Here is a 15,533-nt window from a genome sequence, read left to right as displayed (position 1 = left end):
GGTAGGATGTGAAGGGGCACAGGGTACAGGTCGCAGCAGAGGGATGAGCGAGCTGCAAAGACTTGGCAGTACAGCTCGTGGTCCAACGATCCCCAGTACATGCCCTGGTTAAACTGTCGCAGGTGTCGGGCAGCTTTAGAGGCAAAAAGGACATGATATGAATAAAAGCCGTTGCCACTGAACTGCAAGGCCAGTTCAAGGATCGACAACAGGTAATTGTTGAATTCCCTGGGGACATGAGAATTGGTTGGTCTTTGTTCCTGAATTTTGTTTATGAGTTCATTAAAGCAGTTAATGAACTTCATTAAAGCAGTTACAGAACAAACAAAAACAAACTTATGACATACTAACAATTAATAGTATAACTGACAGTAAAACAAAAAAATCAAATGTCAGTTAATCTGCACATTCACTTATTTTGCAGGCCTACATAAAATTTCAACTGAAACTAAAACTTTTTTTTTTTACTAAATTCTCAAAAAATAATTTATATATTGACAGCTATAGTTACTTTTACAAACAAAATACATCAACAATTCACATACTATGCAGGATTTGTCAGTTGATAGCAGAGCAAGAAAGAGTGAGCAGTGGTGGTCGAGCTAGAGAGCGAGTGGCAGAAGTGAGAACAAAACAGTGAATTAGAGGAAAAAAAATTCTGACTGTTTCACTGAGGTTACGTTCTAAGGTACCATTAAACACGCCCACACCCCCGCACAACCCTACGGGAAGGTGCCAGATTTGGTGTGACTGCAGAGCTTCATTCTGTCTGCTGTAGTCTCTTTGCTGTGTGTGTGTGTGTGTGTGTGTGTGTGTGCATTGTTATTAGCTGGGGCCTACACACCCACTGCCCAAAGGTGCCCGTCTTACCTTGCAAGGCAGCTGGATTCACAAAATCACAAGAGAATCCTCATTGGACACTGATTGGTCCAAACCACCAGTGGTTCAGACACAAGCGCATAACTTGAAGCCTGACAAGATGGATTCTCACATGATTTTGCAAATCCAGCTGCCTTGCAAGGTAAGTATAGTATGCCTTCAAAGACCTCCATGCACCTTGACCATCTAGAGCATTAAAATGCTGCTTACATATTAAGGCATTTGTAATATTAAATATATAATGTATTGTATATTAATATAACACACACACTGGTAATTTTTCTAAAGAAGTACTTTGACTTCTGAAACTTAAGTACATTTTCTGTACTTAGACTTAAAGTGAAATGTTTAATGCATTTAGTACTGCTGCCTTTTTACTCTTTTTCAGTCTGCCTCATTTTTTAATTGTAAAGCACCTTATGATGTTCTGTTCTTGAAAATAAACTTACTTACTTGCTTACATACCAACTTAGAAGACAGTACTATAATGCTACAATTTTAGATTTTATCTGCCTTAAAGATCTGAGGCACTTATTTCTCATTTAGCTGTGATGTCCTCCACCTAGATGTTATATTGTTACAGTCTTCAGTATTTGGCTATCACTGCTCATTCTCTATTTATGCCAAGCAAACTAGAAATTAATTTAAAAATTCATTTAAAAAAATCAAAAATTGAAAAATTCATCTTCTTTTGATTACTTTTTTCCCAGGAAAAAGTAACCAGAAAGTGAGTGTAAAATCTTTCCTGAGCTGTCTTTTCAACATCACTTCAGTTGATCTTTTTGTTGTTGCCCAGACAAACCAGAAGCACTGTTAGTGTCTGCAGCTCTGCTGTAGCTGTTTTGGCATCTGGCTTCTGTTATTTGTTTGTGTTTGCCTGTAGTCGGTTCCGCTGGGCCGCCTTTCCTCCAGCGTGTCACAACCGAATGTCTAACCGGGAGCTAACGGGAGGCCTCGTGGGGGCTGAGAGTGTATGTGTGTGTGTGAGAGAGCTAGATTTTATTGTGCCATTTAACTGTGTTTGTGTGTGTGTGTGTGTGTGTGTGTGTGTGTGTGTGTGTGTGTGTGGGCATAAGTTTTGCCAGTACTTAATTTTGTGTGCACATGCATGTATGCCTGCATGAAAGTGTGTGTAGGTTGGAGCACAGGTTCCCCAGGGTCAGAGTGAAGTAAAAGTAGTGTGTTGCAGGTAAATAAAAACACACACACCAGGCCCTGTCTACAAACTAGCCGGGTGAAACTGAATCAGTGTGGTCTAAGAGAAGGGAGGGTGGGTGTGGGTGTGTGAGTATTGGTGGATTTACTTTTTAAAAAGATGGCCAGCTGTGATGTGAGCTCATACAAATACACTCAGACTCTGATAGGAGACTGTACAATATAATTGAAGGTAATTAGAGACCAGTCTTTCATTCAGTGATAACACAAGTACACACATCACCTTCCAACATTCCAAAAACAAAAGTGCAGCCTGCTGGCACATGGATATGTCCTTGGTTGTTTAATGAAAGCTTTTTAACAGTTTAAAAGTATATAGTTTAGTTTTGTGCTACATTATACATCAGAGGGGTGAGGTACTGCTTAAAGTACCATTCCAGCAATTTACTATTTCTCTTCCTACTACTACTATTCCTAACTGGAATATACCATTTACTCAGGTTACCATAGGGTGAGCTAGACTGATACCAAGCCTTCAACAACATACAGAACAACATTGATGTAGAATTTCTGTTGACAATCACGATTTTCTCTGGTCACACACGCTCAGCCATCAGTGCACCAAATTATACAGAATGTCATCTACTATAGAACCATTTTACCCTTCAACTTGACAGTGCCTAGTGAGTTACTTCTTAGTGCAGCTAATGATGCACACCTGTTGTCACTATCACTGATTAAGCAGACGATCTGCCCAACCATCACAAAACTCTCAAAAAAATAATTGAACGGCTTCAGCAGGACTGAAGCCCTTCAACAAAATATCACATTGTAAAATACAAAATACTCAACTGAAACCCATATTACGTGCAATATGACTGATAAATTAACAGAAACATTGGACTGAAATTAGAGATCTAACACATAAAAACACTAACAATCTTGGGAACCAGGGACTAGTGAAAAGGGAGAGGAGCAACCTTTTCTTAGTCAAGCTCCAAAAACATTGGGTCCTAAGTTTCCCATAATGCATCTTTTCACCTGCCTAGCACATGATCTCTGTGATGAATTCCCCAAACCCATGCTGGGTTAACATCATAACATCATAATCTGGGTTAACCATCATAACGAGTTGCCATTTGAGTGCAATTTTTAGTTTTTTTTCTTTGTATCCTAAGGGGAAAAAAAAAATTGTGTGTGTTTATATTTATGTATGTTATTATATTATCATAATGTTTGACTGGTTGTATGTGAAGCTACTGTCAATATATCTTTATATACTGGTACTTCAATTTTTAAGTGACAATTGTTTTATTGAACATGCACATGATGAGTAAAGTAGGATATCACTATAACTATGTATAAGTCACGATAGACCTTCTTTTTTTTCTTTTTTTTGACACATGTACATTATAGAGGAAAGTGAAGTGGTCACGATAGGCCACGATTACAGAGAAGCACCTCCACATTTAAAGTGCTTAAGGTGTAACTGAAGTGATTAGGATGAAAAACCAGATCAGAAAAGGAAATATCTCTATTAGGGTTGAATGACTGAGAGGAGTTCGCCACTTCTAAGAAATGTATAAAAAGCCAATAAAAATACAGCATTGAGCAAAGCACCATATATGGAGAAAAAACACCAATCCTGAGTACTGAAAGCATCCTATGAAAGAAAGAGTGATAGGCTGTCTATGGTCGGGAACAGGAGGAGAAACTTTAGAGATGCCTTTTAACAGTATTTCTTTTTGTTGTTGTTGTTTTAAAATCCTGTCTGTGAGTAGTTTTTTTTTTATAACAATATTTTTTATGTATTCACAGCTTCAGTAAACAGTACATCCAGTGACACATGTTTGTTTTTGTTTTTGTATACCCCCCACCCCTCACCCACATATATTCATCCCACAGACCTTTGGGTCATTGACAGGTTAGTGTGATTAGTAGCCAGAAAAATAGTGTGATACCCAAGAAGAGAGGGTATATAAATGAACTGAATTAAAAATAGTAATAAAAGTAAAAGTAAGTAAATATGTAAAAAATAATTTTAAAAATAGGTAAATAAATAGTAGTAAAAATTATATTAAAAAATACAAATTAAGCAGATAAGTACATCCAGTTAATTAATAAATAACATAGATAAAACACTGAAGTTGTTGGTTTGTTTGTTTGCTGCCTGCATCTCTGCATGATCAACAGATCAACCCTCTGTTCTTAAGTCAGTCTAATTATAGGAGATTATGTAAAGATGTGTGCACAGCATTATGGGGACGTTTCAGCAGCAGGGAGTTTGTCCACATAAACAAGTAGTGGTTTCCAATGAGAGTAAAACTTCTCAGGATGCCCTCTAAGACTGAATTTAATTTTCTCTAGTTTCAATAGGAATTATAAATCATGTAGCTGGGATTTAAAGGAAGGGGGCTGTGAAGATTTCCAAAGGAGAAGAATTATTCTACGTGCAATCAAGGACGCAAAAGCTATTTAATTGTTCTGCAAAGATGTGATTGTAAGTTCAGCAGGAGGCACCCCAAAATGGCTATCTGTGGCAATGGAGTAACAGGTATGTCTAGGATATCAGAAATAGATTTAAAAAATGACTGCCGATAATTAGACAATTTAGTGCATGTCCAGAACATATGTGTTAGGTTGCATTGCATCTGGGAACATCTGTCACAAGCTTCCGTGGTCCAATCTAGGTAAAGTTTGAAAAGTTTGTTTCTGCTATAGTGTAGTCTAAAGAGAACTTTAAATTGGATAACAGAAAGTCTAGCGCAGCTAGAGGAGGAATTAACTGCCTGCAATGCTCTTTTCCAGAGAGCATCTGGAGCTCCCTTTCCCAGTCGGACCTTCTCTTACACATGGACAAGTCATCAATTGGAGATAGGAGATTATAGAGGAATGGCACATGGCCCTTAGTCAGAGATTTAACCTGAAGCACCAAGTCTATGCCATTGAGGGGTGGCGCCTGAGGAAACTGGGGAGAGTAGGTTTGCGCAGAGTTGTGAAGTTGAAAAAAGCGGAAGCAGTCAGTATTATCTAGTCCAAAGATTGAGCGCAGTTGGTCAAAACTAGGGAACAGTCCGTCTATGTACAAGTCTCCAAGGCATCTCAGGCCTTTATTTTTCAGAGCTGCAAAGCATGACTCAATTTTGGCTGGTACAAATAAATGGTTGTTACAAAGGGGAGTTGTTTGAGGGAGGGAGAGCCATCCAAACCGCTTCTTGATTTGGGTCCAAATTTTTAATGTGTTGGTTACAATGGGGTTGGATGTGTAATTCGCTATAGAGAGGGAGAGGGTGCTGAAGAGACATGGAACATGAGTCTGCCTCTAACTGGCACTAACTATTTTGAGGTAAGGTGAACCAGAGTAAAACTTTTTGTGCGTTGGCAGCCCAGTAATACCCGAGGAGGTTGGGCAAACCCAGGCTGCCCAGTGACCAGTCCCTCATTTACCTGCCCAAATGAACGTGGAAATGATGCTGTTGATAAGATTAAAAAATGAGCGAGGAAGGTATATTGGTAGGCATTGAAAGAGGTAAAGGTACCTTGGTAAAATATTCATCTTTACTGTTTGTACTCTACCGGCAAGGGAGAGTGGTAGATGGTTCCATCTTTGAAGATCCTGTTTGACTGCTGTCATTAGCACTGAGAAGTTCTGCTCCCTAAGTGCACGTATAGATCGTGTAATCATTATTCCCAGATACTTTATGCCCACTGCCACATACTTAAATGGTATGAGGTGAGTTGGAATTTCTGCAGCCACTTGGTTTATGGGGAGACACTCACTTTTGGAGATGTTCAACCTATAACCCGAGAATACGCTGAAGGAGTCTAGAGTTGAGAGAATAGATGGAAGGCTTGACAGGGGGTCGCTAACATAAAGAAGAAGGTCATCAGCATACAACGAAACTCGATGCTCCTTCCCATGTCTCTTTATTCCCTTGAATCCCCCTTCTGATTTCAGTGCTATAGACAACGGCTCAATCGCAAGCACGAACAACAGTGGGGAAAGGGGGCACCCTTGACGTGTGCCACGGAAGAGGGGGAAATGATCAGAGCACTGTGTGTTTGTGCATACTGACACTTGAGGAGAGGTATATAATAATTTCACCCATGAAATAAAGCAGGTGCAAAACCGAAATCGCTGTAAGGAGGAGAAGAGGTAGGGCCATTCCACTCTGTCAAAGGTTTTCTCGGCGTCAAGTGATATAACCACTTCCGGGTCTGTAAGGGAGGATGGAGTATGAACGACAACGAGAAGCCTTCTGACATTAGAAAAGGAGTGCCTCAAGCCGATGAACCCCGTTTGGTCCTCTGAAACAATTGAGGGTATAATGGGACCCAAGCGTCGAGCCAAGACCTTCACAAGAATTTTCATGTCTCCTGGTAAAAGGGAAATCGGCCGGTATGATGCACAGTTAAGAGGGTCCTTATCCTTTTTATGGATGAGAGAAATGGAGGCCTGCAGTAGGGTGGCCAGCAGTGAGCCACAACTGTGTGAATAGTTAAACATCTCTAAGAGTAAAGGGGCCAGTTGGTGAGAAAATCGTTTATAAAACTCAACTGGGTACCCATCAGGGCCCGGTGACTTGCCACTGCTCATTGAGTTTATTGCTTCTCTTATTTCAGGAATTGTCAGCGGAGCGTCTAGCGTCTGATTGTCGTTAGGTGAGACACTAGGTAAGTCTAGTTATTTCAAGAAGACATCCATTTGGGTTTCGTCTCCAGGGGATTCAGAATTGTACAACTGCCAATAGAATGAATGGAATGAGGCATTCATTTTAGTTGGGTCGGTCACTACCTCACCCGATTCGTCTCTAATCTGGATAATCTGGTTGGATGCTTGTCTGGCCTCTAATTGGTGAACAAGGAGGCACCCAGCCTTATCACCATGCTCGTACAGCGATCCCTGGGAGCAGAGAAGCAGTCGCTCAGCTTCTGCTGTAAGGAGTAAGTCAAGTTCTGTCTTGAGTCTAAGTCTTTCTTTGTAAAGGTCAGGAATATTAGTTACTGCTAGCGATCTATCCAAGTCTGCAATTGATTTTTCTAGTTCTTCCATGCACATTCTGCGTTGCTTATTAGCGTAGGATGCATACGAAATTTTCTTGCCTCTGAGAAAAGCTTTTAGGGTATCCCACAGCAACGCTGGGGAGGTCTCTTTATTTTTGTTGATATCGCAGAAGATTATGATTGGGTCAGAAATATGCCTACAGAATTTTTCGTCCATGAGCAAGAGAGGGTCGAGACACCAATACCTAAAGTTTTTAGGCCTAAGGTCGAAACGGAGGTCTAGTACTATGGCTGAGTGGTCCAAGACTGTTATGGGTTGATACTGTATCGAGCAAAGTGAAGAGATGAGATTTTTATCCACTAGGAAATAGTCAATATGAGAAAAAGAACAATGGGCATGTGAGAAAAATGAATATTGGCGGGAATCTGGGTGCATGAATCTCAAAGGATCGATGTAGCCGAACTGCTCCATAAAGGTGGACAAGCTCTGTGACATCTTCGAAGGAGGGATAACTCCGGAGCTCAATCTGCCCAAAACTGGATCGATAACACAGTTCAAGTCCCTGCCTAGAATCAGAGTATGGGAGTCCAGGTTGGGAATCAGAGATAGTACTGAATTGTAGAAGCTGGGATTGTCCCAATTGAGAGTGAAAAATTTGACCCATCTATGGCTGGTTCAACTTTCCATGCTCAGATCTAAGCAGGTGCGTCTCCTGAAGAAACATCACATCAGCGTTCAGATTCTTGACATAAGTCATAATCTTTGTTGGTTTTAATGCAGCATTCAAGCCCCCCGTGTTTAAAGAGGTGAACTTTACCATCTGCCCTCTGGTGGTCTCTCCATCTAATGATCCAGTCATATTACCATGGATGGCAGAGAGGGTGTCAGGTCGATTCTAAGATACAGGCACAAAGAGATAGAAGAGATCATAACAGCAAACAACAAAAGCACAATACACCATAAAGCAGTACAACTTATCAACACAAAACAAACAGAAAAGGTCTGTTAATTGCATTTTACATAACCCTTGAATCTTTAACCAATTAATTCAATGTACCCCTCCAACATAAAACAGAAAATATATCAAAGCCAAACATTCCATATAATATCTGGATCACATAACAAACTGTAAACTGTGACCCGTGTAACAGTATTAAACACAATTTGTTAACCATTACTGCATTAAGTAAAACTCTCAGTACGAAGAAAAGAAAAAAAAAAAAGAAAATTTGCAGCATTAACAACGATAGGACAAAGGTATAAAAATAGAAATGAATGAATATATATTTATAGGGGACGAAACAATGCACCCCTTGCACGTAACGTTGTCTCAGAAGAACCAGAGGACGAAGAGTTGTAACTTTATATAAAAATAGCTACCAAAAAAAAGTTGACCGATTGCTAAATAAGCTCAGTTTACTGCAGGAGAGCAACCATGAGATGGTTTAGCCGTTGGTACCCAACACAGGCTAGTGCAATAGCCGCTGGCTAACGTGGTGAGCAGCAAGTAGCAGTCTCAAGCAGAGTTTTCAGTCACATGTTGTCATTTTACAACAGTTAAGATTTAGTAATGTCGATATGCACTTGCTCTAATATGCACCGATGATAAACAGTCATACTTATTGGTGACCTCACGTCCTACCGTAGCTGCCATGGTGTTGTGTTTGTAGCCTAGCTGGCTAAGCTAGTCAGGCCCCGGGTTCTGCTTGTAGCTTGAGGCGAAGGCCACAGCCTCTTCTGGGGAGGAAAACCTCTTCTTCATCCCGCCGCTGAGTGTTACCTGAAGGCGCACCGGGAAGAGCAGTGTAGGCCTGAGAGAAAGGTTGTACAGTTCTGCCATCACCGTCCGATACTTAGCGCGTTCCTCCGCCACCTCCGGAGCATAATCTTCGAAGATCTGAACCGGGGCACCTCAGTATTGTAGTTTCCCCCTCCTCCTGCGAGCCTCTCGTATGATGAGGTCCTTCATTCGATAGCAGTGGACGCGCATAATCACAGGCTGCGGCCTCGATCCTCGCTCTGGCTTAGCAGCTAGCGTCCTGTGTGCTCGGTCAAGCACACAGGACGCTGTGACGTCGAGTAACTCAACCAGCAGCTTCGAGAAAAACATTGTGGGCGTCGGACCCTTGATCAATCAAATGGGAGACCTATGACTCGGATATTATTCCTGCGGCTCCGGCTTTCGAGGTCCGATGTCTTTGCTAGTAGCTTGATGTTGCTATCGGCTAAGGCTTCTACTCTCGCCTCCAGAGTGCGGATACGCTGGTCATCTGACACGGCGCTGGTTTCCGGCGAAGTGATACACTGTCCATAATCTACCAAAGTGGTCTGCATTTTATCCAGTCTTGACTCTAGAGCAGCGAAAGAGTTTTGAAGATCCGCCGCAATGCTAGCTCTGTGTTTTTCCAGCAGGCCTTCAATGCCGGTTAGGCATGTGTTAGCACAGGCACTGGCGGCTTCATTCTCACTCTTTTTTGAAGGTTTCGTTGTTTTTGACATTGTTTCAGGTGGTCCGGTGTTATACTGAGTCTGGAGGATGTCAGGTCTTATTTGGGTCGTTGAGAGTAATATAAAAAATATGGGTTTTTGCAGAATTCAATTACGGGAGACGGAGACTACGCCGCCCTCACATGCTCACCAAACCGGAAGCCCTCTTTTAACAGTATTTTTATAGCCAGATTGGAAAATGAGCTAAGAAAGGAGGAGTCATAACATCTAATATTGAATTGAATCCCAGCAACCAACCCACGGATGTAGTACTGAGGTTTAAAATGGCGAATATCCATGCAGTAGCAAATGAAAGCACAAATAGTATTTATGGAAACAGGTTTAAGTGGCATATAAATATAGACACAAAACAGTGCAAAAACCCATCCTCATGTAAACCTTGGCTGTTGATGTGCTGACATGCTCCTGACATGCTGCGGTAAGCGTGTTGTCTCATTTCCGGTCGCTGGCTGTGTTACTGATAGCGTTTTTGCTTCTCTCAACTCAGTTAATTAGGGACCAAGCCAAAAAGGCAGAGGACTACTGTAAAACAGTAGGCGGTGCCACATCACACCTTACAATGTAAAACAATGGGGAGGCAATCTATGGGCATGAACTTTGTGTCAAACAGAGGCTTCTGACGTCTAAACTATAAGTGTGACCACTTTCAAACCTGTATCAATGGATTCACAATGAAATTTACTATCAAAAAATATTATTTTTAATGTAAGCTTTGGCCAGAGTAATGGGATTTATGAGGAGATTTCACAAAAAGCGTACTCTAAAATCCTCCTCTCCAACTGCTCCTGGTGATGTTGCTCCCTCAGTGCTGTGAAACATTCCGCAAAACACACTCATTATAAAATCACAAGAGGAGCAAGAAAAGACTTTAAAACTCACACTCTAATATCTCAAAAACAATAAAAGATAGAAAGAACATGTAAATTCAAGATTTGTAGGTCAAAGTCTCATGAATCATTTAAAGCTCAAATGAAGTTTGTATCTAAAACTATGATGAAGCAGTAAATGTTCAAAAAGGTGTGGGTTCGCACACACTCTCCATTCAAATACATGAGTATTTTTCTGTGTCCAGCTGTAGTTATTTATTGTCTCTACACACCTGACAGTACACATGTCAATCAAACTTTGACCAGGTCATGTGGGTTAAAAGTCTTTCCTTTTCTAAAAATAGACTTGATGAAAATTAGGAAAGTAATTTGTTTTACACACAAACTCATCAAGAGTTTTCAATTTACTAATTGAAATTCAAGTGAATGGGCCCAAAACTTGCATAATTTTGATGACACAGGTGTGAGCAAGACAGACATGTCTCACCCTGCAGAAAATTCTCATCCTGTCAATCAAGCTTTCAAAATAAAAGCACACCACTCTCTCCCTCTTGCTCCCCTGCTCTCTCTTGCTTGGTGTGTCACATAGTTATTCCTCTGCCTCCTTTAGTGATAATGGTACATGTAATAAATGTAGTTTATTTGCAGTGTTGGAGATGGGACTCAGTGACATGGAAGCACGGTTCCGCACCATGGAAAACCAATTATTAGCTACTGTAGTTTGCCACTCCCCAGTAGCCAGTGCAGGCCAATGCGCTGTAGCCCCTACTACTCAGTAGTTCCTGAGCAGCCATGAAGCCAGGGTGGCTGGATGAGTCTCTGAAGGAATCATAGTGCTAAGAAGAAGCCCATGGTTCACCACCAACCAAATCATGTTTCTAACAGGTTCTCTTCACTCATTAACACTGTGTCACTGAGAGCTGGGGGCACTTCAATAGCCGTGTTTCCATTAACCTATTTTTATACACATTTTGAAGTTTCACATCAGAAAAGCTTAATGGAAACACCAAAATTCGAAAAAATTTCCTCAATTTTGCAAAAAAGTTTTTAAGCTCACTTGAGGTGGATTTTGGAAATGTCAAAATAGAGTTTATGCATAAAACGGGTAATGGAAATGCATTTGTCAAATAAATAATGACAGAGCAAACATTTAACTCACAAGACTGATCAGCTGTTTCTGCTCTCAGCATCTTCTGACATTTGGGGCATGGCTAATACTAGCTGATATGAAAGAACAATAACAACTTGGTAAATTGAAACAAATTCCTGAAGACCCCTCTCCATTTTTCTCTCCCTGTCAAGGTCAGGTTGTCCAGTTGACAACCTCCACTTCTACTCTGTTTACTGGCGGATTATTTAAGCCTATACCGCCATCTTCTGACATATGCATTGCATAGCCTAGTTTATTCATTCAAAGCAGTTGGTGGGAACGCACGTAATTCGCATTTTCTTTTTTGTAACATCTCAAAAGTCAGCTTAAAATTCTCTCGCGAATCCAATAGAAACACGGCTACTGACTGTTTATAGGCAACTATGGGCATTACAGGGGTTGGCCAGACACTCTCTCACATGCCCCAAATTTTGAGTTGATTATGATTTATAAAGGGAAACAGGTGTAGGACATGCGTGTGCACTGTGTTATATATCAGAATATTTTTGTGCGTAAGCACTTCCTGTGTTTCATCCGCACAAAACACAGAAACCTTTTGACATGAATGATGCACACAGTTTTATAACTGAGGCCCCCGGTCTGATATGGCTGAGTTTATTAGTAGACCAAAAGCACAACAACCCACAGTTGAGAAAAGGAGGCAGAGTTGTAGTCCTACATGCTTCTCTGTGCTTCCATTAGAGCAGTTACCCCCCCCCAAAACCCCATTGAAACTGTGTCTGCCCCTCGACCACTTAAATCAGTTAAACCTAAAGTAAACAGAAGAGAAGTTATACATAAAAATCTAATAAAAATTAACACCACCACTGCAATAGTACAACAAAATAGGATAATTAAATTTGGAGTCTTACACATTAGATCTCTGTCATCTAAAACTGTATTAATAAATGATCTAATCTCAGATTATATTGATTTATTTTGTCTTACCGAAACCTGGCTGTGTCATGAAGAAAATGTTAGGCTAAATGAATCCCCCCCCCGCCAGTCATATTCATACTTACATTCCTCGAAACACCGGACGAGGTTGCAGCAATTTTCAACTCAAGCCTATGAATCAACCCTAGCTGTAAATTTAATTATAACTCACTCTAAAGCCTTGGTCTTAGTCTTTCATACCCAACCTGGAAAACTTAACAGCCAATTCTGTTTCTTATAGTGTACCACCCTTACTCGTACTCTGAAGTTTTATCTGAATTCTGAGTTTTTATTAAACTTATTCCTTAGTACACATAAAGTAATTATAGTACGTGACTTTAATATTCATGTGGATGTTGATAACGATAGCCTTAGCACTGTGTTTATCTCTTTATTAGGCTAAGGGCTAATTCAGACCAAATCAGGCATTGTGGTGTACCACTGCAGGGTTTTGTGGAGATGTGTGGGGGTGTGGGCATGATTATTTGTGCTTTAGAATGTAACCGTTGTGAAACAATCATAAAGTAACACTTTATTGATCTAATTCACTGGCTTTCTCACTAGCTCCCTCACTTCTTTCACTCTCTAGCGCACTTGTCCACAGCTGTTCTGTCTCTCTCGCTCACTGGTGCTCTCAGCTCTCTAAGTCAGGAAGCTGACAGCAAAGTCTAACTATACTTTTAACATTATCAAACAAAGAGAAAAGTCCTCCCTTCTTCCTAGTAATGTCTTTGTCCTCTCTCATGGCAGGGTTTTACAGCCCTGATCAGTCTGATCGCCAGCTGTGATCGGCCCCTGCAGCGTGACATCGGATTGCGTTTCTAGCCAAAACAAATTGCTTCTCTCAGAATGTTAATAAACCTACCCACTGTTTTAACCACCCCCTCAACCTTGCTCTAACATATCAAAATTGGACATTTACTAGTTTTCCACAAAATCCTATTCTATCAGACCATTACTTAATAACTTTTGAATTCCTGTTACTGGACTACACCCCATTAGACAAAAATGTTTTCATCAGATGTCTGTCTGATAGTGCTGTAGCTAAAATTAAGGAAGCGATTCCATCAGCATTGAATTCAATGTCATGTCTCAACAACAACAGAGGACCTTTAGACTCTCCCAAATTGATCATCTGTTGATAATTAAAAAAAAAGAATTTAGCTTCATGGCATACCCGCAAATTAAAACAAACATCATGAAGATTTAAAAGGATATGGTGTTCCACCAAAGGGAAGGCACTCTGTAATGCCAGAGCCATCAATAGAGGAGAATAAAAACAGCCCGAGGTTCCTTTGCAGCACTTTGACCGGGCTGACAAAGAGTCATGACTCTATTGATCCATGTATTTGTATAGCTCTCAGTGAATGACTTCATGAGCTTCTTTAACAATAAAATTATAACCATTAGAGACAAAATTCATCACCTCCTGCCCTCAACAGGCACCGATTTATCCCCAAACACAGGAACCTTAGAAACTGTAGAAAACTGTTTTTCTCCCAGTCGACCTTCCTGAATTAACTTCAATGATTTCTTCATCGAAAACATCAACCTGTCTTTTAGACTCTATCCCAACTAAGCTGCTTGAGAAAGTTTTACCCTAGCACTTCTTAGCACTTCTTTACTAGATATGATCAATCTGTCTTTAGTAACAGGCTATGTACCCAGGCCCGAGCTGGCAATCGGGAGCACTGTGGCCTGGCCTGCTAAATGGTCTTGCAGGCCCGCCACAGGCTGCAGATTTTTTTTTTTTTTTTTTTGACCCTGAACACAACACTGTCTGGAGCACTGTGACAGCCAGGCATGGTAGAAGTAGAGAGCAAGTCCAGAGAGAGAGAGAGAGAGAGAGTAGTTGGCAGTTAGTGCAGTTAAATGACTTAGCAGCAAGATGAATGGTGGAAAAAAGAGAAGGGGTGGAGAAGAGAGGGAAAGAGAGAAAAAAAGAAAGGTGCTTGCAGGAGATGCCGCTAAATGCCACAAAATTGAACACGTGTGCACGCAGGGGACCACAGCGGCCAGGTTAGTCAGTAAATAAATGTGCTCACTGCTAACGTTTGCTACTTAGCTAACGTAGCTAATATTACCGTTGCGTCATCAGTGTCCCTTGTCAATGTTAAAACTGCCAAGAAACTGGACAATCAATAATTTCTTAAAATCACTAATGGCATAATTGGCATGTCTAGTATAGTTAATGTGGTCAATATTATTTGAAAATGCATATGTTTTGGTGAATTTCAGTCAGTGAGTTAGTACTTTGAGCTCATAATTTAAAATTATTGAGACAACACAAAGTCTTCTGTCACACTATTCAGGTTACTGTAATTTGTTGAAACTTAAAGATCTGTTATTTAATGTTTGTGTTGGTTAAAGGGCTATTTTAACCGTTTATGGGTAGTGTATATCAGTAAAATGAGTAGGGTATTGTGTTCTTGCTCTATTCTTTGAATAGGTGGAGAGAATTGTTAACTGTATTATATTGGTGCTAGGGATGTGCAGAGAGCCCAGTATTTGTATTTGTATCTATATTTGTTGAGGCAGCAAAATTATTTGTATTTGCATTTTGTAATAAACTACCTTATGAAGGAGGTCCCTACACTGGGTCTCGAACTGGAGTCTCCCAGATCATAAACGACTGTGAGCTTAAATTTTACTTGTCGCCTCATAGTAGACAGACCTCTACTTATTTATACACTCATAACACAGAGACAGCACACCATGTAATGTGCAGGGAGGAACTTCAAAGGTGATTCTTGCTTTGAACTTTTCATTTATTGCCTATTTCTTACAACCTAACTTTGTGGAAAGGAGAAGGGAACAACAGGTTATGGAGAGTCCTTTGAGAGCATTTTGCATATGCCAGTAGCTCAGCTTTATCTCTAGGGAACACCCCCAACTCCGGGAGTGATGTCCAAATTAGGAAATGTGCATCATGTAAGAGGTGGATGTCCCCTCGTTGAGACCTGCTGATAGACCTAACAGAGCAGAGGAGAGAGACTGAGATAGCGATGTAACTGACCTGCGCACTGGTATTTGACATGGTTTTGGGAGCGTTTCAGAGGCAGAGCGTCTTGAT

Source organism: Thunnus thynnus, chromosome 24 (genome assembly GCF_963924715.1).
Source record: "Thunnus thynnus chromosome 24, fThuThy2.1, whole genome shotgun sequence".
Classification (NCBI taxonomy): domain Eukaryota; kingdom Metazoa; phylum Chordata; class Actinopteri; order Scombriformes; family Scombridae; genus Thunnus; species Thunnus thynnus.
Note: the sequence above shows the minus strand (reverse complement) of the source record.